This window comes from Microcebus murinus, chromosome 5, assembly GCF_040939455.1.
Source record: "Microcebus murinus isolate Inina chromosome 5, M.murinus_Inina_mat1.0, whole genome shotgun sequence".
NCBI classification, from domain to species: Eukaryota; Metazoa; Chordata; class Mammalia; order Primates; family Cheirogaleidae; genus Microcebus; species Microcebus murinus.
In genome coordinates, this window is record NC_134108.1 from 113780414 (window position 1) to 113800722 (window position 20309).

General features: G+C 62.7%; 5 pseudogenes; all 5 read left to right on the plus strand.

Annotated features, from left to right (window-relative positions):
- The first annotated feature begins 1838 nt into the window (after positions 1 to 1838).
- Positions 1839 to 1957, plus strand: LOC142871077 (uncharacterized; annotated as a pseudogene).
- Positions 1958 to 5876: 3919 nt separating this feature from the next.
- On the plus strand, positions 5877 to 5995 carry LOC142871078 (uncharacterized; annotated as a pseudogene).
- Positions 5996 to 9893: 3898 nt separating this feature from the next.
- LOC142871079 (uncharacterized) lies at positions 9894 to 10012 on the plus strand (annotated as a pseudogene).
- A 3926-nt stretch (positions 10013 to 13938) lies between these two features.
- LOC142871080 (uncharacterized) lies at positions 13939 to 14057 on the plus strand (annotated as a pseudogene).
- Positions 14058 to 17980: 3923 nt separating this feature from the next.
- LOC142871082 (uncharacterized) lies at positions 17981 to 18099 on the plus strand (annotated as a pseudogene).
- The last annotated feature ends 2210 nt before the right edge of the window (positions 18100 to 20309 follow it).

Sequence of the window (20309 nt, forward strand, 5' to 3'; positions counted from 1 at the left end):
CGGTCTGCTGGGCTGGGGGGGGTTTGGAGGAGCAACTGATGCCCTTTGCACTTTGGGTAGCAAGTGTCTGAGGTGTCTCTGGGCCCTGTGCCATGTGGGGGCGGGGGCGGGGGCGGGGTGGGAGGAGGAGGAGATGGAGGAGGAGGAGGAGGAGGAGGAGGAGGTGGGAAGGGCCGTGGCCTGCAGTCGTGTTCCCCGGGGTGGCACAGCATGTGGCTTCTTCCACAGGCTGCTTGGCCTGGGCTCCCTGCACCTGGGCCTTTGGAGGACTGGCCCTGTGCTTGCCAACACTTCCTGCAGGGACCCAGAGCTGGGAGGTTGCATCTCTCAGCCCTGGGTCGGGCAGAGCCCCAGCGGGCCATGCCCACAACCTCTCTCAGCACGGGTCCCCCAGAAGGCTCCTTTGGGACCAGGATTCTCTTGCGGGTGACTCTTTAAGGTCTGGCCCCTGGATGGAGGGGCACCAGGAGTAGAGGAGCAGGAAGGGGAAGGGGGTGGCCATGCGAGGGGACACTTTCAGGCCAAGTCCCAGCTTCAGCCTGATCCTCCTGGGAACCCCGGGGTGGACATCACACCTCCTGGTTGCCCCGCTCTGAGACAAGGAGCCGGGCTTCGCATTCCCACAGCAGCCAGTCGTGGGCTGAGGACACCTGGGGCGTTGGGAACTCCCTGGCTTCTCCTTGGATTAACATCTGGAGCTGCTTGTGAATTGTGCCGCCACACACACCCGAGTGCAGGTGTCTTCTGCACAGACTGCGGGCCTCGCTCTTCTGAATGCCGCTAGCTCGCCACCCACCCACGGGAGAACCTGGTCAGGGTACTTTCTCTCGGGGGCAGACTCTCATCCGGGCGGGGGGCTACCGGTGTCTCTGTTTGCTCCTTTCTTTCTTCCATTTCGGAAAAGGCTTCCTTACTGGGTGTGGAAATCTCCTATGCCTTTCCTCGCCTATTCTGTCAGCTCTAAAATTCTCTTTCGGTTGCCACCCTCACAGATGGATTAGGAAACTCTTTGCGGTGCACTCATTAGTGAAATGACCTCAATGACGCTGGAATCCAATATCTAATCGCCGATTTTTAGCGAGTCCACACGCCAGGGTGGTTGGGGTCCAATGCAGCCCCGGCCAGGCCCAGGCCCCTTGGACTGGGCCACAGGAGGACACAGAGGAGGGTCCCGGCCCCCACGGTAGCGGTGCGGGCAGTTCTCCAAGGGCTTGGGTGTTTTCCAGAGGGAGGAGATGGAGGGGACTGATTTCTTCAGCGCCCCACAAACCACGCCACCCCACCCCACCCATGGGACACATCCCCAGAGAGAGAGACGCCCCATACACTGGCTCCCCTCCCCCGTGCGCTGTGCCCCAGCCCTGGCCCGGGGGAATAGGCGGCCGCGGGCCACAGGGTGGGGGGCACAGCTGAAAGGGGTTGTGGGGGAGGGCGGCCCCTGGCTGGGGTCAAAGGGCGAGCGCCCCCGCCCGTGCCCAGTCAGCGGCCCCGGAGGCGCGCTGGGGGTGGGGGGCGGGGAGGTGAAGGAGGCCAGGCGAGGAGAGGAGGGGGGCTGGAAGGTCTCCACCTTGGCGGGTCCAGCCGTGGAGGCGCATCTTGTGTGAGTGTGAGTGAGTGAGTGAGTGTGAGTGTGAGTGTGTGTGTATAGAGAGACAGCCCCCAACCCCGGCCCGCCGCTCCCTGCCCGCCCCGCCTGTCACCCCGTCCCTCGGAGCCCACGGGACCCGGCCGGCGAACTCAACAGGCCCGGCCCGGCGCGGGGCCTGTGGCGGGAGGAGGCGGCGGGGAAGCGCGCAGAGAGGCTCGGCTTCTTGAGCGGGGCAGGGGCGCCCTCCGCCGTCCACGACCACACCACCCCGAACGCGCCCGATCCCGTCTGGTCTCGGAAGCTAAGCAGGGTCGGGCCTGGTTAGAACTTGGATGGGAGACCGCCCGGGAATACCGGGTGCCATAGGCTTCTTCTTCTTTTTTTTTTTTTTTTGCCTCTGGTTCTGTGGCGTTTCTGGGAGTGCGGGGGCGGCCCGGGGTGGGGGTGACCCCCACCCTCAGCGCCCGCCGCGGTGCCTGGCGCCCCAGCCCGCACCGTGGGGCCTCCTCTTGTCCCGAGCCGTGACACCGCCGCCACGCGGCAGCATGCGTGGCTTCTGGACAGTCAGGTCTCAGACCAAAGGTCTGCTCTGTGGGAGCCGACACGCCGGAGGAAACCTTGAGAGTCTGAGAGGGGAGGGAGTTCCAGAAGAAGGCCTGGATGTCATTTTGAGGGAGTATGTGACCAGAACTCATCCCGTTGCTTTTGGGGTTCTATGGGCTACACGTAGGAATCTTTGGTGGTGGCACCTGATGTTCGGGGATCCGGAGTCACACCCAGACCTGCTCCACAGGCCTCCTTTTACTTTTCTCTTCGGATTCATTTTTTTTTTTTTTTTTTTTTGAGACAGAGTCTCGGTTTGTTGCCCAGGCTAGACTGAGTGCCGTGGCGTCAGCCTAGCTCACAGCAACTTCAAACTCCTGGGCTCGAGTGATCCTTCTGCCTCAGCCTCCAGGGTAGCTGGGACTGCAGGCATGCGCCACCATGCCCCGCTAATTTTTTATATATATATCAGTTGGCCAATTAATTTCTTTCTATTTATAGTAGAGACGGGGTCTCGCTCTTGCTCAGGCTGGTTTTGAACTCCTGACCTTGAGCAATCCGCCCGCCTCGGCCTCCCAAGAGCTAGGATTACAGGCGTGAGCCACAGCGCCCGGCCGGATTCATTATTTTTAAAAAGTGTCTCTTATCTCTATTATTGCATTTTCTTTTCTCTCTCTTTTCAAGCAGATGATGGGAGTCCAAGTTTTAAGGTGACATGTGTTGCCCGTGCCCCCCTCCCCCCCCGTGTTCTTATTCATTTACCTCTCATGTTGCTCCAGCATATTGTGGGGGCACCAATGTTAAGGTCGGGTGCGTTGCCCTCTCCCAGCCTCCCCCCTCGGGTCAGAGCTTCAAGTGCGCCCATCCCCCAGTCGGTGCGCACCCACCCCATTCCTAATGGATGTGTATGCCCATCCCCTCCCCCCACCCGCCCGACACCCACCCGAAGAAGGTGATTCCTCTGTGTCCACTTAGGTGTCCATCGGTTCGTACCCATTTGCTGGTGAGCGCGAGCACGTGGTGCTCGTGTGTCCATTCTTGGGATACTTGGCTTACTGGAACGGGTTCCAGCTCTGGCCAGGAGAACCACGAGAGGTGCCCCCTCACCGCTGCTCCTCATAGCCGAATAGCACTCCGTGGTGTCCACGCGCCACATTTTATTTACCCACTCGTGGGTCGATGGGCACTCGGGTGGCTTCCAGGTCTTTGCGATTGTGACTTGTGCCCTGACTCTAACCCTAACCCTTACCCAGCCCGTCTCCTCCACGGCCCCTGCCTGACTGACTCCTTCCCGCCCGGCCTGTCACCTGTCACCGTCACCGTCCTCTGCCCCTGCCTGACACGCTCCTCCCCGCCCGGGCCGTCACCTGTCACCGTCCTCTGCCCCTGCCTGACACGCTCCTCCCCGCCCGGGCCGTCACCGTCCTCGGCCCCTGCCTGACGGGGCTCCTCCGTCGCCTGGGCCTTCCAAGGGCTTGGTGTGGACGCTGGTTCCAGGACGCCCTCCCAGGAACCCGGTAGCAGGGCGGCCGCAGCGTCTCGCGCAACCCAACCGTCCGCCGGCTGGCCGCCGTGGCTAAGTGGCCTGCGGGGGACGTGCTCCCGCTGTGCCGTGGGGGCCCAGCCTGGTGTCTTCTCTGAGGCCCCGCGGCTGCCGCTCCCCGCAAGGGGATAGCCGCGGAGGTGGGGACCGCCTCCTCATGGGGACGTACACCCAGCTCTCCACGTCGGATTCCGGGGCTCTCTGTCCTGCCAGAAGGCCCAGCTGGCCTGCGGGTCCTTAGAGTGGCAAAAACATCCGAAAACTGAGATGGAGGGTCCGGTGGGTGTCTGCACTTTTGTGCTGGGCACCCCAGGGAGGCCCGGGGGCTGGCTGGACAATGCGGTCTGCTGGGCTGGGGGGGGTTTGGAGGAGCAACTGATGCCCTTTGCACTTTGGGTAGCAAGTGTCTGAGGTGTCTCTGGGCCCTGTGCCATGTGGGGGCGGGGGCGGGGGCGGGGTGGGAGGAGGAGGAGATGGAGGAGGAGGAGGAGGAGGAGGAGGAGGTGGGAAGGGCCGTGGCCTGCAGTCGTGTTCCCCGGGGTGGCACAGCATGTGGCTTCTTCCACAGGCTGCTTGGCCTGGGCTCCCTGCACCTGGGCCTTTGGAGGACTGGCCCTGTGCTTGCCAACACTTCCTGCAGGGACCCAGAGCTGGGAGGTTGCATCTCTCAGCCCTGGGTCGGGCAGAGCCCCAGCGGGCCATGCCCACAACCTCTCTCAGCACGGGTCCCCCAGAAGGCTCCTTTGGGACCAGGATTCTCTTGCGGGTGACTCTTTAAGGTCTGGCCCCTGGATGGAGGGGCACCAGGAGTAGAGGAGCAGGAAGGGGAAGGGGGTGGCCATGCGAGGGGACACTTTCAGGCCAAGTCCCAGCTTCAGCCTGATCCTCCTGGGAACCCCGGGGTGGACATCACACCTCCTGGTTGCCCCGCTCTGAGACAAGGAGCCGGGCTTCGCATTCCCACAGCAGCCAGTCGTGGGCTGAGGACACCTGGGGCGTTGGGAACTCCCTGGCTTCTCCTTGGATTAACATCTGGAGCTGCTTGTGAATTGTGCCGCCACACACACCCGAGTGCAGGTGTCTTCTGCACAGACTGCGGGCCTCGCTCTTCTGAATGCCGCTAGCTCGCCACCCACCCACGGGAGAACCTGGTCAGGGTGCTTTCTCTCAGGGGCAGACTCTCATCCGGGCGGGGGGCTACCGGTGTCTCTGTTTGCTCCTTTCTTTCTTCCATTTCGGGAAAGGCTTCCTTACTGGGTGTGGAAATCTCCTATGCCTTTCCTCGCCTATTCTGTCAGCTCTAAAATTCTCTTTCGGTTGCCACCCTCACAGATGGATTAGGAAACTCTTTGCGGTGCACTCATTAGTGAAATGACCTCAATGACGCTGGAATCCAATATCTAATCGCCGATTTTTAGCGAGTCCACACGCCAGGGTGGTTGGGGTCCAATGCAGCCCCGGCCAGGCCCAGGCCCCTTGGACTGGGCCACAGGAGGACACAGAGGAGGGTCCCGGCCCCCACGGTAGCGGTGCGGGCAGTTCTCCAAGGGCTTGGGTGTTTTCCAGAGGGAGGAGATGGAGGGGACTGATTTCTTCAGCGCCCCACAAACCACGCCACCCCACCCCACCCATGGGACACATCCCGAGAGAGAGAGAGAGAGAGAGAGACGCCCCATACACTGGCTCCCCTCCCCCGTGCGCTGTGCCCCAGCCCTGGCCCGGGGGAATAGGCGGCCGCCGGGCCACAGGGTGGGGGGCACAGCTGAAAGGGGTTGTGGGGGAGGGCGGCCCCTGGCTGGGGTCAAAGGGCGAGCGCCCCGCCCGCCCACCCGCCCGTGCGCAGTCAGCGGCCCCGGAGGCGCGCTGGGGGTGGGGGGCGGGGAGGTGAAGGAGGCCAGGCGAGGAGAGGAGGGGGGCTGGAAGGTCTCCACCTTGGCGGGTCCAGCCGTGGAGGCGCATCTTGTGTGAGTGTGAGTGAGTGAGTGAGTGTGAGTGTGAGTGTGTGTGTATAGAGAGACAGCCCCCAACCCCGGCCCGCCGCTCCCTGCCCGCCCCGCCTGTCACCCCGTCCCTCGGAGCCCACGGGACCCGGCCGGCGAACTCAACAGGCCCGGCCCGGCGCGGGGCCTGTGGCGGGAGGAGGCGGCGGGGAAGCGCGCAGAGAGGCTCGGCTTCTTGAGCGGGGCAGGGGCGCCCTCCGCCGTCCACGACCACACCACCCCGAACGCGCCCGATCCCGTCTGGTCTCGGAAGCTAAGCAGGGTCGGGCCTGGTTAGAACTTGGATGGGAGACCGCCCGGGAATACCGGGTGCCATAGGCTTCTTCTTCTTTTTTTTTTTTTTTGCCTCTGGTTCTGTGGCGTTTCTGGGAGTGCGGGGGCGGCCCGGGGTGGGGGTCACCCCCACCCTCAGCGCCCGCCGCGGTGCCTGGCGCCCCAGCCCGCACCGTGGGGCCTCCTCTTGTCCCGAGCCGTGACACCGCCGCCACGCGGCAGCATGCGTGGCTTCTGGACAGTCAGGTCTCAGACCAAAGGTCTGCTCTGTGGGAGCCGACACGCCGGAGGAAACCTTGAGAGTCTGAGAGGGGAGGGAGTTCCAGAAGAAGGCCTGGATGTCATTTTGAGGGAGTATGTGACCAGAACTCGTCCCGTTGCTGTTGGGGTTCTATGGGCTACACGTAGGAATCTTTGGTGGTGGCACCTGATGTTCGGGGATCCGGAGTCACACCCAGACCTGCTCCACAGGCCTCCTTTTACTTTTCTCTACGGATTCATTTTTTTTTTTTTTTTTTTGAGACAGAGTCTCGGTTTGTTGCCCAGGCTAGACTGAGTGCCGTGGCGTCAGCCTAGCTCACAGCAACTTCAAACTCCTGGGCTCGAGTGATCCTTCTGCCTCAGCCTCCAGGGTAGCTGGGACTGCAGGCATGCGCCACCATGCCCCGCTAATTTTTTATATATATATCAGTTGGCCAATTAATTTCTTTCTATTTATAGTAGAGACGGGGTCTCGCTCTTGCTCAGGCTGGTTTTGAACTCCTGACCTTGAGCAATCCGCCCGCCTCGGCCTCCCAAGAGCTAGGATTACAGGCGTGAGCCACAGCGCCCGGCCGGATTCATTATTTTTAAAAAGTGTCTCTTATCTCTATTATTGCATTTTCTTTTCTCTCTCTTTTCAAGCAGATGATGGGAGTCCAAGTTTTAAGGTGACATGTGTTGCCCGTGCCCCCCTCCCCCCCCGTGTTCTTATTCATTTACCTCTCATGTTGCTCCAGCATATTGTGGGGGCACCAATGTTAAGGTCGGGTGCGTTGCCCTCTCCCAGCCTCCCCCCTCGGGTCAGAGCTTCAAGTGCGCCCATCCCCCAGTCGGTGCGCACCCACCCCATTCCTCATGGATGTGTATGCCCATCCCCTCCCCCCACCCGCCCGACACCCACCCGAAGAAGGTGATTGCTCTGTGTCCACTTAGGTGTCCATCGGTTCGTACCCATTTGCTGGTGAGCGCGAGCACGTGGTGCTCGTGTGTCCATTCTTGGGATACTTGGCTTACTGGAACGGGTTCCAGCTCTGGCCAGGAGAACCACGAGAGGTGCCCCCTCACCGCTGCTCCTCATAGCCGAATAGCACTCCGTGGTGTCCACGCGCCACATTTTATTTACCCACTCGTGGGTCGATGGGCACTCGGGTGGCTTCCAGGTCTTTGCGATTGTGACTTGTGCCCTGACTCTAACCCTAACCCTTACCCAGCCCATCTCCTCCACGGCCCCTGCCTGACTGACTCCTTCCCGCCCGGCCTGTCACCTGTCACCGTCCTCTGCCCCTGCCTGACACGCTCCTCCCCGCCCGGGCCGTCACCTGTCACCGTCCTCTGCCCCTGCCTGACACGCTCCTCCCCGCCCGGGCCGTCACCGTCCTCGGCCCCTGCCTGACGGGGCTCCTCCGTCGCCTGGGCCTTCCAAGGGCTTGGTGTGGACGCTGGTTCCAGGACGCCCTCCCAGGAACCCGGTAGCAGGGCGGCCGCAGCGTCTCGCGCAACCCAACCGTCCGCCGGCTGGCCGCCGTGGCTAAGTGGCCTGCGGGGGACGTGCTCCCGCTGTGCCGTGGGGGCCCAGCCTGGTGTCTTCTCTGAGGCCCCGCGGCTGCCGCTCCCCGCAAGGGGATAGCCGCGGAGGTGGGGACCGCCTCCTCATGGGGACGTACACCCAGCTCTCCACGTCGGATTCCGGGGCTCTCTGTCCTGCCAGAAGGCCCAGCTGGCCTGCGGGTCCTTAGAGTGGCAAAAACATCCGAAAACTGAGATGGAGGGTCCGGTGGGTGTCTGCACTTTTGTGCTGGGCACCCCAGGGAGGCCCGGGGGCTGGCTGGACAATGCGGTCTGCTGGGCTGGGGGGGGTTTGGAGGAGCAACTGATGCCCTTTGCACTTTGGGTAGCAAGTGTCTGAGGTGTCTCTGGGCCCTGTGCCATGTGGGGGCGGGGGCGGGGGCGGGGTGGGAGGAGGAGGAGGAGGAGGAGGAGGAGGAGGAGGAGGTGGGAAGGGCCATGGCCTGCAGTCGTGTTCCCCGGGGTGGCACAGCATGTGGCTTCTTCCACAGGCTGCTTGGCCTGGGCTCCCTGCACCTGGGCCTTTGGAGGACTGGCCCTGTGCTTGCCAACACTTCCTGCAGGGACCCAGAGCTGGGAGGTTGCATCTCTCAGCCCTGGGTCGGGCAGAGCCCCAGCGGGCCATGCCCACAACCTCTCTCAGCACGGGTCCCCCAGAAGGCTCCTTTGGGACCAGGATTCTCTTGCGGGTGACTCTTTAAGGTCTGGCCCCTGGATGGAGGGGCACCAGGAGTAGAGGAGCAGGAAGGGGAAGGGGGTGGCCATGCGAGGGGACACTTTCAGGCCAAGTCCCAGCTTCAGCCTGATCCTCCTGGGAACCCCGGGGTGGACATCACACCTCCTGGTTGCCCCGCTCTGAGACAAGGAGCCGGGCTTCGCATTCCCACAGCAGCCAGTCGTGGGCTGAGGACACCTGGGGCGTTGGGAACTCCCTGGCTTCTCCTTGGATTAACATCTGGAGCTGCTTGTGAATTGTGCCGCCACACACACCCGAGTGCAGGTGTCTTCTGCACAGACTGCGGGCCTCGCTCTTCTGAATGCCGCTAGCTCGCCACCCACCCACGGGAGAACCTGGTCAGGGTACTTTCTCTCGGGGGCAGACTCTCATCCGGGCGGGGGGCTACCGGTGTCTCTGTTTGCTCCTTTCTTTCTTCCATTTCGGGAAAGGCTTCCTTACTGGGTGTGGAAATCTCCTATGCCTTTCCTCGCCTATTCTGTCAGCTCTAAAATTCTCTTTCGGTTGCCACCCTCACAGATGGATTAGGAAACTCTTTGCGGTGCACTCATTAGTGAAATGACCTCAATGACGCTGGAATCCAATATCTAATCGCCGATTTTTAGCGAGTCCACACGCCAGGGTGGTTGGGGTCCAATGCAGCCCCGGCCAGGCCCAGGCCCCTTGGACTGGGCCACAGGAGGACACAGAGGAGGGTCCCGGCCCCCACGGTAGCGGTGCGGGCAGTTCTCCAAGGGCTTGGGTGTTTTCCAGAGGGAGGAGATGGAGGGGACTGATTTCTTCAGCGCCCCACAAACCACGCCACCCCACCCCACCCATGGGACACATCCCGAGAGAGAGAGAGAGAGAGACGCCCCATACACTGGCTCCCCTCCCCCGTGCGCTGTGCCCCAGCCCTGGCCCGGGGGAATAGGCGGCCGCCGGGCCACAGGGTGGGGGGCACAGCTGAAAGGGGTTGTGGGGGAGGGCGGCCCCTGGCTGGGGTCAAAGGGCGAGCGCCCCGCCCGCCCACCCGCCCGTGCGCAGTCAGCGGCCCCGGAGGCGCGCTGGGGGTGGGGGGCGGGGAGGTGAAGGAGGCCAGGCGAGGAGAGGAGGGGGGCTGGAAGGTCTCCACCTTGGCGGGTCCAGCCGTGGAGGCGCATCTTGTGTGAGTGTGAGTGAGTGAGTGAGTGTGAGTGTGAGTGTGTGTGTATAGAGAGACAGCCCCCAACCCCGGCCCGCCGCTCCCTGCCCGCCCCGCCTGTCACCCCGTCCCTCGGAGCCCACGGGACCCGGCCGGCGAACTCAACAGGCCCGGCCCGGCGCGGGGCCTGGGGCGGGAGGAGGCGGCGGGGAAGCGCAGAGAGGCTCGGCTTCTTGAGCGGGGCAGGGGCGCCCTCCGCCGTCCACGACCACACCACCCCGAACGCGCCCGATCCCGTCTGGTCTCGGAAGCTAAGCAGGGTCGGGCCTGGTTAGAACTTGGATGGGAGACCGCCCGGGAATACCGGGTGCCATAGGCTTCTTCTTCTTTTTTTTTTTTTTTTGCCTCTGGTTCTGTGGCGTTTCTGGGAGTGCGGGGGCGGCCCGGGGTGGGGGTGACCCCCACCCTCAGCGCCCGCCGCGGTGCCTGGCGCCCCAGCCCGCACCGTGGGGCCTCCTCTTGTCCCGAGCCGTGACACCGCCGCCACGCGGCAGCATGCGTGGCTTCTGGACAGTCAGGTCTCAGACCAAAGGTCTGCTCTGTGGGAGCCGACACGCCGGAGGAAACCTTGAGAGTCTGAGAGGGGAGGGAGTTCCAGAAGAAGGCCTGGATGTCATTTTGAGGGAGTATGTGACCAGAACTCATCCCGTTGCTTTTGGGGTTCTATGGGCTACACGTAGGAATCTTTGGTGGTGGCACCTGATGTTCGGGGATCCGGAGTCACACCCAGACCTGCTCCACAGGCCTCCTTTTACTTTTCTCTTCGGATTCATTTTTTTTTTTTTTTTTTTTTTTTGAGACAGAGTCTCGGTTTGTTGCCCAGGCTAGACTGAGTGCCGTGGCGTCAGCCTAGCTCACAGCAACTTCAAACTCCTGGGCTCGAGTGATCCTTCTGCCTCAGCCTCCAGGGTAGCTGGGACTGCAGGCATGCGCCACCATGCCCCGCTAATTTTTTATATATATATCAGTTGGCCAATTAATTTCTTTCTATTTATAGTAGAGACGGGGTCTCGCTCTTGCTCAGGCTGGTTTTGAACTCCTGACCTTGAGCAATCCGCCCGCCTCGGCCTCCCAAGAGCTAGGATTACAGGCGTGAGCCACAGCGCCCGGCCGGATTCATTATTTTTAAAAAGTGTCTCTTATCTCTATTATTGCATTTTCTTTTCTCTCTCTTTTCAAGCAGATGATGGGAGTCCAAGTTTTAAGGTGACATGTGTTGCCCGTGCCCCCCTCCCCCCCCGTGTTCTTATTCATTTACCTCTCATGTTGCTCCAGCATATTGTGGGGGCACCAATGTTAAGGTCGGGTGCGTTGCCCTCTCCCAGCCTCCCCCCTCGGGTCAGAGCTTCAAGTGCGCCCATCCCCCAGTCGGTGCGCACCCACCCCATTCCTAATGGATGTGTACGCCCATCCCCTCCCCCCACCCGCCCGACACCCACCCGAAGAAGGTGATTCCTCTGTGTCCACTTAGGTGTCCATCGGTTCGTACCCATTTGCTGGTGAGCGCGAGCACGTGGTGCTCGTGTGTCCATTCTTGGGATACTTGGCTTACTGGAACGGGTTCCAGCTCTGGCCAGGAGAACCACGAGAGGTGCCCCCTCACCGCTGCTCCTCATAGCCGAATAGCACTCCGTGGTGTCCACGCGCCACATTTTATTTACCCACTCGTGGGTCGATGGGCACTCGGGTGGCTTCCAGGTCTTTGCGATTGTGACTTGTGCCCTGACTCTAACCCTAACCCTTACCCAGCCCGTCTCCTCCACGGCCCCTGCCTGACTGACTCCTTCCCGCCCGGCCTGTCACCTGTCACCGTCACCGTCCTCTGCCCCTGCCTGACACGCTCCTCCCCGCCCGGGCCGTCACCTGTCACCGTCCTCTGCCCCTGCCTGACACGCTCCTCCCCGCCCGGGCCGTCACCGTCCTCGGCCCCTGCCTGACGGGGCTCCTCCGTCGCCTGGGCCTTCCAAGGGCTTGGTGTGGACGCTGGTTCCAGGACGCCCTCCCAGGAACCCGGTAGCAGGGCGGCCGCAGCGTCTCGCGCAACCCAACCGTCCGCCGGCTGGCCGCCGTGGCTAAGTGGCCTGCGGGGGACGTGCTCCCGCTGTGCCGTGGGGGCCCAGCCTGGTGTCTTCTCTGAGGCCCCGCGGCTGCCGCTCCCCGCAAGGGGATAGCCGCGGAGGTGGGGACCGCCTCCTCATGGGGACGTACACCCAGCTCTCCACGTCGGATTCCGGGGCTCTCTGTCCTGCCAGAAGGCCCAGCTGGCCTGCGGGTCCTTAGAGTGGCAAAAACATCCGAAAACTGAGATGGAGGGTCCGGTGGGTGTCTGCACTTTTGTGCTGGGCACCCCAGGGAGGCCCGGGGGCTGGCTGGACAATGCGGTCTGCTGGGCTGGGGGGGGTTTGGAGGAGCAACTGATGCCCTTTGCACTTTGGGTAGCAAGTGTCTGAGGTGTCTCTGGGCCCTGTGCCATGTGGGGGCGGGGGCGGGGGCGGGGTGGGAGGAGGAGGAGATGGAGGAGGAGGAGGAGGAGGAGGAGGAGGTGGGAAGGGCCGTGGCCTGCAGTCGTGTTCCCCGGGGTGGCACAGCATGTGGCTTCTTCCACAGGCTGCTTGGCCTGGGCTCCCTGCACCTGGGCCTTTGGAGGACTGGCCCTGTGCTTGCCAACACTTCCTGCAGGGACCCAGAGCTGGGAGGTTGCATCTCTCAGCCCTGGGTCGGGCAGAGCCCCAGCGGGCCATGCCCACAACCTCTCTCAGCACGGGTCCCCCAGAAGGCTCCTTTGGGACCAGGATTCTCTTGCGGGTGACTCTTTAAGGTCTGGCCCCTGGATGGAGGGGCACCAGGAGTAGAGGAGCAGGAAGGGGAAGGGGGTGGCCATGCGAGGGGACACTTTCAGGCCAAGTCCCAGCTTCAGCCTGATCCTCCTGGGAACCCCGGGGTGGACATCACACCTCCTGGTTGCCCCGCTCTGAGACAAGGAGCCGGGCTTCGCATTCCCACAGCAGCCAGTCGTGGGCTGAGGACACCTGGGGCGTTGGGAACTCCCTGGCTTCTCCTTGGATTAACATCTGGAGCTGCTTGTGAATTGTGCCGCCACACACACCCGAGTGCAGGTGTCTTCTGCACAGACTGCGGGCCTCGCTCTTCTGAATGCCGCTAGCTCGCCACCCACCCACGGGAGAACCTGGTCAGGGTACTTTCTCTCGGGGGCAGACTCTCATCCGGGCGGGGGGCTACCGGTGTCTCTGTTTGCTCCTTTCTTTCTTCCATTTCGGAAAAGGCTTCCTTACTGGGTGTGGAAATCTCCTATGCCTTTCCTCGCCTATTCTGTCAGCTCTAAAATTCTCTTTCGGTTGCCACCCTCACAGATGGATTAGGAAACTCTTTGCGGTGCACTCATTAGTGAAATGACCTCAATGACGCTGGAATCCAATATCTAATCGCCGATTTTTAGCGAGTCCACACGCCAGGGTGGTTGGGGTCCAATGCAGCCCCGGCCAGGCCCAGGCCCCTTGGACTGGGCCACAGGAGGACACAGAGGAGGGTCCCGGCCCCCACGGTAGCGGTGCGGGCAGTTCTCCAAGGGCTTGGGTGTTTTCCAGAGGGAGGAGATGGAGGGGACTGATTTCTTCAGCGTCCCACAAACCACGCCACCCCACCCCACCCATGGGACACATCCCGAGAGAGAGAGAGAGAGAGAGAGAGAGAGACGCCCCATACACTGGCTCCCCTCCCCCGTGCGCTGTGCCCCAGCCCTGGCCCGGGGGAATAGGCGGCCGCCGGGCCACAGGGTGGGGGGCACAGCTGAAAGGGGTTGTGGGGGAGGGCGGCCCCTGGCTGGGGTCAAAGGGCGAGCGCCCCGCCCGCCCACCCGCCCGTGCGCAGTCAGCGGCCCCGGAGGCGCGCTGGGGGTGGGGGGCGGGGAGGTGAAGGAGGCCAGGCGAGGAGAGGAGGGGGGCTGGAAGGTCTCCACCTTGGCGGGTCCAGCCGTGGAGGCGCATCTTGTGTGAGTGTGAGTGAGTGAGTGAGTGTGAGTGTGAGTGTGTGTGTATAGAGAGACAGCCCCCAACCCCGGCCCGCCGCTCCCTGCCCGCCCCGCCTGTCACCCCGTCCCTCGGAGCCCACGGGACCCGGCCGGCGAACTCAACAGGCCCGGCCCGGCGCGGGGCCTGGGGCGGGAGGAGGCGGCGGGGAAGCGCAGAGAGGCTCGGCTTCTTGAGCGGGGCAGGGGCGCCCTCCGCCGTCCACGACCACACCACCCCGAACGCGCCCGATCCCGTCTGGTCTCGGAAGCTAAGCAGGGTCGGGCCTGGTTAGAACTTGGATGGGAGACCGCCCGGGAATACCGGGTGCCATAGGCTTCTTCTTCTTTTTTTTTTTTTTTTGCCTCTGGTTCTGTGGCGTTTCTGGGAGTGCGGGGGCGGCCCGGGGTGGGGGTGACCCCCACCCTCAGCGCCCGCCGCGGTGCCTGGCGCCCCAGCCCGCACCGTGGGGCCTCCTCTTGTCCCGAGCCGTGACACCGCCGCCACGCGGCAGCATGCGTGGCTTCTGGACAGTCAGGTCTCAGACCAAAGGTCTGCTCTGTGGGAGCCGACACGCCGGAGGAAACCTTGAGAGTCTGAGAGGGGAGGGAGTTCCAGAAGAAGGCCTGGATGTCATTTTGAGGGAGTATGTGACCAGAACTCATCCCGTTGCTTTTGGGGTTCTATGGGCTACACGTAGGAATCTTTGGTGGTGGCACCTGATGTTCGGGGATCCGGAGTCACACCCAGACCTGCTCCACAGGCCTCCTTTTACTTTTCTCTTCGGATTCATTTTTTTTTTTTTTTTTTTTTTTGAGACAGAGTCTCGGTTTGTTGCCCAGGCTAGACTGAGTGCCGTGGCGTCAGCCTAGCTCACAGCAACTTCAAACTCCTGGGCTCGAGTGATCCTTCTGCCTCAGCCTCCAGGGTAGCTGGGACTGCAGGCATGCGCCACCATGCCCCGCTAATTTTTTATATATATATCAGTTGGCCAATTAATTTCTTTCTATTTATAGTAGAGACGGGGTCTCGCTCTTGCTCAGGCTGGTTTTGAACTCCTGACCTTGAGCAATCCGCCCGCCTCGGCCTCCCAAGAGCTAGGATTACAGGCGTGAGCCACAGCGCCCGGCCGGATTCATTATTTTTAAAAAGTGTCTCTTATCTCTATTATTGCATTTTCTTTTCTCTCTCTTTTCAAGCAGATGATGGGAGTCCAAGTTTTAAGGTGACATGTGTTGCCCGTGCCCCCCTCCCCCCCCGTGTTCTTATTCATTTACCTCTCATGTTGCTCCAGCATATTGTGGGGGCACCAATGTTAAGGTCGGGTGCGTTGCCCTCTCCCAGCCTCCCCCCTCGGGTCAGAGCTTCAAGTGCGCCCATCCCCCAGTCGGTGCGCACCCACCCCATTCCTAATGGATGTGTACGCCCATCCCCTCCCCCCACCCGCCCGACACCCACCCGAAGAAGGTGATTCCTCTGTGTCCACTTAGGTGTCCATCGGTTCGTACCCATTTGCTGGTGAGCGCGAGCACGTGGTGCTCGTGTGTCCATTCTTGGGATACTTGGCTTACTGGAACGGGTTCCAGCTCTGGCCAGGAGAACCACGAGAGGTGCCCCCTCACCGCTGCTCCTCATAGCCGAATAGCACTCCGTGGTGTCCACGCGCCACATTTTATTTACCCACTCGTGGGTCGATGGGCACTCGGGTGGCTTCCAGGTCTTTGCGATTGTGACTTGTGCCCTGACTCTAACCCTAACCCTTACCCAGCCCGTCTCCTCCACGGCCCCTGCCTGACTGACTCCTTCCCGCCCGGCCTGTCACCTGTCACCGTCACCGTCCTCTGCCCCTGCCTGACACGCTCCTCCCCGCCCGGGCCGTCACCTGTCACCGTCCTCTGCCCCTGCCTGACACGCTCCTCCCCGCCCGGGCCGTCACCGTCCTCGGCCCCTGCCTGACGGGGCTCCTCCGTCGCCTGGGCCTTCCAAGGGCTTGGTGTGGACGCTGGTTCCAGGACGCCCTCCCAGGAACCCGGTAGCAGGGCGGCCGCAGCGTCTCGCGCAACCCAACCGTCCGCCGGCTGGCCGCCGTGGCTAAGTGGCCTGCGGGGGACGTGCTCCCGCTGTGCCGTGGGGGCCCAGCCTGGTGTCTTCTCTGAGGCCCCGCGGCTGCCGCTCCCCGCAAGGGGATAGCCGCGGAGGTGGGGACCGCCTCCTCATGGGGACGTACACCCAGCTCTCCACGTCGGATTCCGGGGCTCTCTGTCCTGCCAGAAGGCCCAGCTGGCCTGCGGGTCCTTAGAGTGGCAAAAACATCCGAAAACTGAGATGGAGGGTCCGGTGGGTGTCTGCACTTTTGTGCTGGGCACCCCAGGGAGGCCCGGGGGCTGGCTGGACAATGCGGTCTGCTGGGCTGGGGGGGGTTTGGAGGAGCAACTGATGCCCTTTGCACTTTGGGTAGCAAGTGTCTGAGGTGTCTCTGGGCCCTGTGCCATGTGGGGGCGGGGGCGGGGGCGGGGTGGGAGGAGGAGGAGATGGAGGAGGAGGAGGAGGAGGAGGAGGAGGTGGGAAGGGCCGTGGCCTGCAGTCGTGTTCCCCGGGGTGGCACAGCATGTGGCTTCTTCCACAGGCTGCTTGGCCTGGGCTCCCTGCACCTGGGCCTTTGGAGGACTGGCCCTGTGCTTGCCAACACTTCCTGCAGGGACCCAGAGCTGGGAGGTTGCATCTCTCAGCCCTGGGTCGGGCAGAGCCCCAGCGGGCCATGCCCACAACCTCTCTCAGCACGGGTCCCCCAGAAGGCTCCTTTGGGACCAGGATTCTCTTGCGGGTGACTCTTTAAGGTCTGGCCCCTGGATGGAGGGGCACCAGGAGTAGAGGAGCAGGAAGGGGAAGGGGGTGGCCATGCGAGGGGACACTTTCAGGCCAAGTCCCAGCTTCAGCCTGATCCTCCTGGGAACCCCGGGGTGGACATCACACCTCCTGGTTGCCCCGCTCTGAGACAAGGAGCCGGGCTTCGCATTCCCACAGCAGCCAGTCGTGGGCTGAGGACACCTGGGGCGTTGGGAACTCCCTGGCTTCTCCTTGGATTAACATCTGGAGCTGCTTGTGAATTGTGCCGCCACACACACCCGAGTGCAGGTGTCTTCTGCACAGACTGCGGGCCTCGCTCTTCTGAATGCCGCTAGCTCGCCACCCACCCACGGGAGAACCTGGTCAGGGTACTTTCTCTCGGGGGCAGACTCTCATCCGGGCGGGGGGCTACCGGTGTCTCTGTTTGCTCCTTTCTTTCTTCCATTTCGGAAAAGGCTTCCTTACTGGGTGTGGAAATCTCCTATGCCTTTCCTCGCCTATTCTGTCAGCTCTAAAATTCTCTTTCGGTTGCCACCCTCACAGATGGATTAGGAAACTCTTTGCGGTGCACTCATTAGTGAAATGACCTCAATGACGCTGGAATCCAATATCTAATCGCCGATTTTTAGCGAGTCCACACGCCAGGGTGGTTGGGGTCCAATGCAGCCCCGGCCAGGCCCAGGCCCCTTGGACTGGGCCACAGGAGGACACAGAGGAGGGTCCCGGCCCCCACGGTAGCGGTGCGGGCAGTTCTCCAAGGGCTTGGGTGTTTTCCAGAGGGAGGAGATGGAGGGGACTGATTTCTTCAGCGCCCCACAAACCACGCCACCCCACCCCACCCATGGGACACATCCCGAGAGAGAGAGAGAGAGAGAGAGAGAGACGCCCCATACACTGGCTCCCCTCCCCCGTGCGCTGTGCCCCAGCCCTGGCCCGGGGGAATAGGCGGCCGCCGGGCCACAGGGTGGGGGGCACAGCTGAAAGGGGTTGTGGGGGAGGGCGGCCCCTGGCTGGGGTCAAAGGGCGAGCGCCCCGCCCGCCCACCCGCCCGTGCGCAGTCAGCGGCCCCGGAGGCGCGCTGGGGGTGGGGGGCGGGGAGGTGAAGGAGGCCAGGCGAGGAGAGGAGGGGGGCTGGAAGGTCTCCACCTTGGCGGGTCCAGCCGTGGAGGCGCATCTTGTGTGAGTGTGAGTGAGTGAGTGAGTGTGAGTGTGAGTGTGTGTGTATAGAGAGACAGCCCCCAACCCCGGCCCGCCGCTCCCTGCCCGCCCCGCCTGTCACCCCGTCCCTCGGAGCCCACGGGACCCGGCCGGCGAACTCAACAGGCCCGGCCCGGCGCGGGGCCTGGGGCGGGAGGAGGCGGCGGGGAAGCGCAGAGAGGCTCGGCTTCTTGAGCGGGGCAGGGGCGCACTCCGCCGTCCACGACCACACCACCCCGAACGCGCCCGATCCCGTCTGGTCTCGGAAGCTAAGCAGGGTCGGGCCTGGTTAGAACTTGGATGGGAGACCGCCCGGGAATACCGGGTGCCATAGGCTTCTTCTTCTTTTTTTTTTTTTTTTGCCTCTGGTTCTGTGGCGTTTCTGGGAGTGCGGGGGCGGCCCGGGGTGGGGGTGACCCCCACCCTCAGCGCCCGCCGCGGTGCCTGGCGCCCCAGCCCGCACCGTGGGGCCTCCTCTTGTCCCGAGCCGTGACACCGCCGCCACGCGGCAGCATGCGTGGCTTCTGGACAGTCAGGTCTCAGACCAAAGGTCTGCTCTGTGGGAGCCGACACGCCGGAGGAAACCTTGAGAGTCTGAGAGGGGAGGGAGTTCCAGAAGAAGGCCTGGATGTCATTTTGAGGGAGTATGTGACCAGAACTCATCCCGTTGCTTTTGGGGTTCTATGGGCTACACGTAGGAATCTTTGGTGGTGGCACCTGATGTTCGGGGATCCGGAGTCACACCCAGACCTGCTCCACAGGCCTCCTTTTACTTTTCTCTTCGGATTCATTTTTTTTTTTTTTTTTTTTTTTTGAGACAGAGTCTCGGTTTGTTGCCCAGGCTAGACTGAGTGCCGTGGCGTCAGCCTAGCTCACAGCAACTTCAAACTCCTGGGCTCGAGTGATCCTTCTGCCTCAGCCTCCAGGGTAGCTGGGACTGCAGGCATGCGCCACCATGCCCCGCTAATTTTTTATATATATATCAGTTGGCCAATTAATTTCTTTCTATTTATAGTAGAGACGGGGTCTCGCTCTTGCTCAGGCTGGTTTTGAACTCCTGACCTTGAGCAATCCGCCCGCCTCGGCCTCCCAAGAGCTAGGATTACAGGCGTGAGCCACAGCGCCCGGCCGGATTCATTATTTTTAAAAAGTGTCTCTTATCTCTATTATTGCATTTTCTTTTCTCTCTCTTTTCAAGCAGATGATGGGAGTCCAAGTTTTAAGGTGACATGTGTTGCCCGTGCCCCCCTCCCCCCCCGTGTTCTTATTCATTTACCTCTCATGTTGCTCCAGCATATTGTGGGGGCACCAATGTTAAGGTCGGGTGCGTTGCCCTCTCCCAGCCTCCCCCCTCGGGTCAGAGCTTCAAGTGCGCCCATCCCCCAGTCGGTGCGCACCCACCCCATTCCTAATGGATGTGTACGCCCATCCCCTCCCCCCACCCGCCCGACACCCACCCGAAGAAGGTGATTCCTCTGTGTCCACTTAGGTGTCCATCGGTTCGTACCCATTTGCTGGTGAGCGCGAGCACGTGGTGCTCGTGTGTCCATTCTTGGGATACTTGGCTTACTGGAACGGGTTCCAGCTCTGGCCAGGAGAACCACGAGAGGTGCCCCCTCACCGCTGCTCCTCATAGCCGAATAGCACTCCGTGGTGTCCACGCGCCACATTTTATTTACCCACTCGTGGGTCGATGGGCACTCGGGTGGCTTCCAGGTCTTTGCGATTGTGACTTGTGCCCTGACTCTAACCCTAACCCTTACCCAGCCCGTCTCCTCCACGGCCCCTGCCTGACTGACTCCTTCCCGCCCGGCCTGTCACCTGTCACCGTCACCGTCCTCTGCCCCTGCCTGACACGCTCCTCCCCGCCCGGGCCGTCACCTGTCACCGTCCTCTGCCCCTGCCTGACACGCTCCTCCCCGCCCGGGCCGTCACCGTCCTCGGCCCCTGCCTGACGGGGCTCCTCCGTCGCCTGGGCCTTCCAAGGGCTTGGTGTGGACGCTGGTTCCAGGACGCCCTCCCAGGAACCCGGTAGCAGGGCGGCCGCAGCGTCTCGCGCAACCCAACCGTCCGCCGGCTGGCCGCCGTGGCTAAGTGGCCTGCGGGGGACGTGCTCCCGCTGTGCCGTGGGGGCCCAGCCTGGTGTCTTCTCTGAGGCCCCGCGGCTGCCGCTCCCCGCAAGGGGATAGCCGCGGAGGTGGGGACCGCCTCCTCATGGGGACGTACACCCAGCTCTCCACGTCGGATTCCGGGGCTCTCTGTCCTGCCAGAAGGCCCAGCTGGCCTGCGGGTCCTTAGAGTGGCAAAAACATCCGAAAACTGAGATGGAGGGTCCGGTGGGTGTCTGCACTTTTGTGCTGGGCACCCCAGGGAGGCCCGGGGGCTGGCTGGACAATGCGGTCTGCTGGGCTGGGGGGGGTTTGGAGGAGCAACTGATGCCCTTTGCACTTTGGGTAGCAAGTGTCTGAGGTGTCTCTGGGCCCTGTGCCATGTGGGGGCGGGGGCGGGGGCGGGGTGGGAGGAGGAGGAGATGGAGGAGGAGGAGGA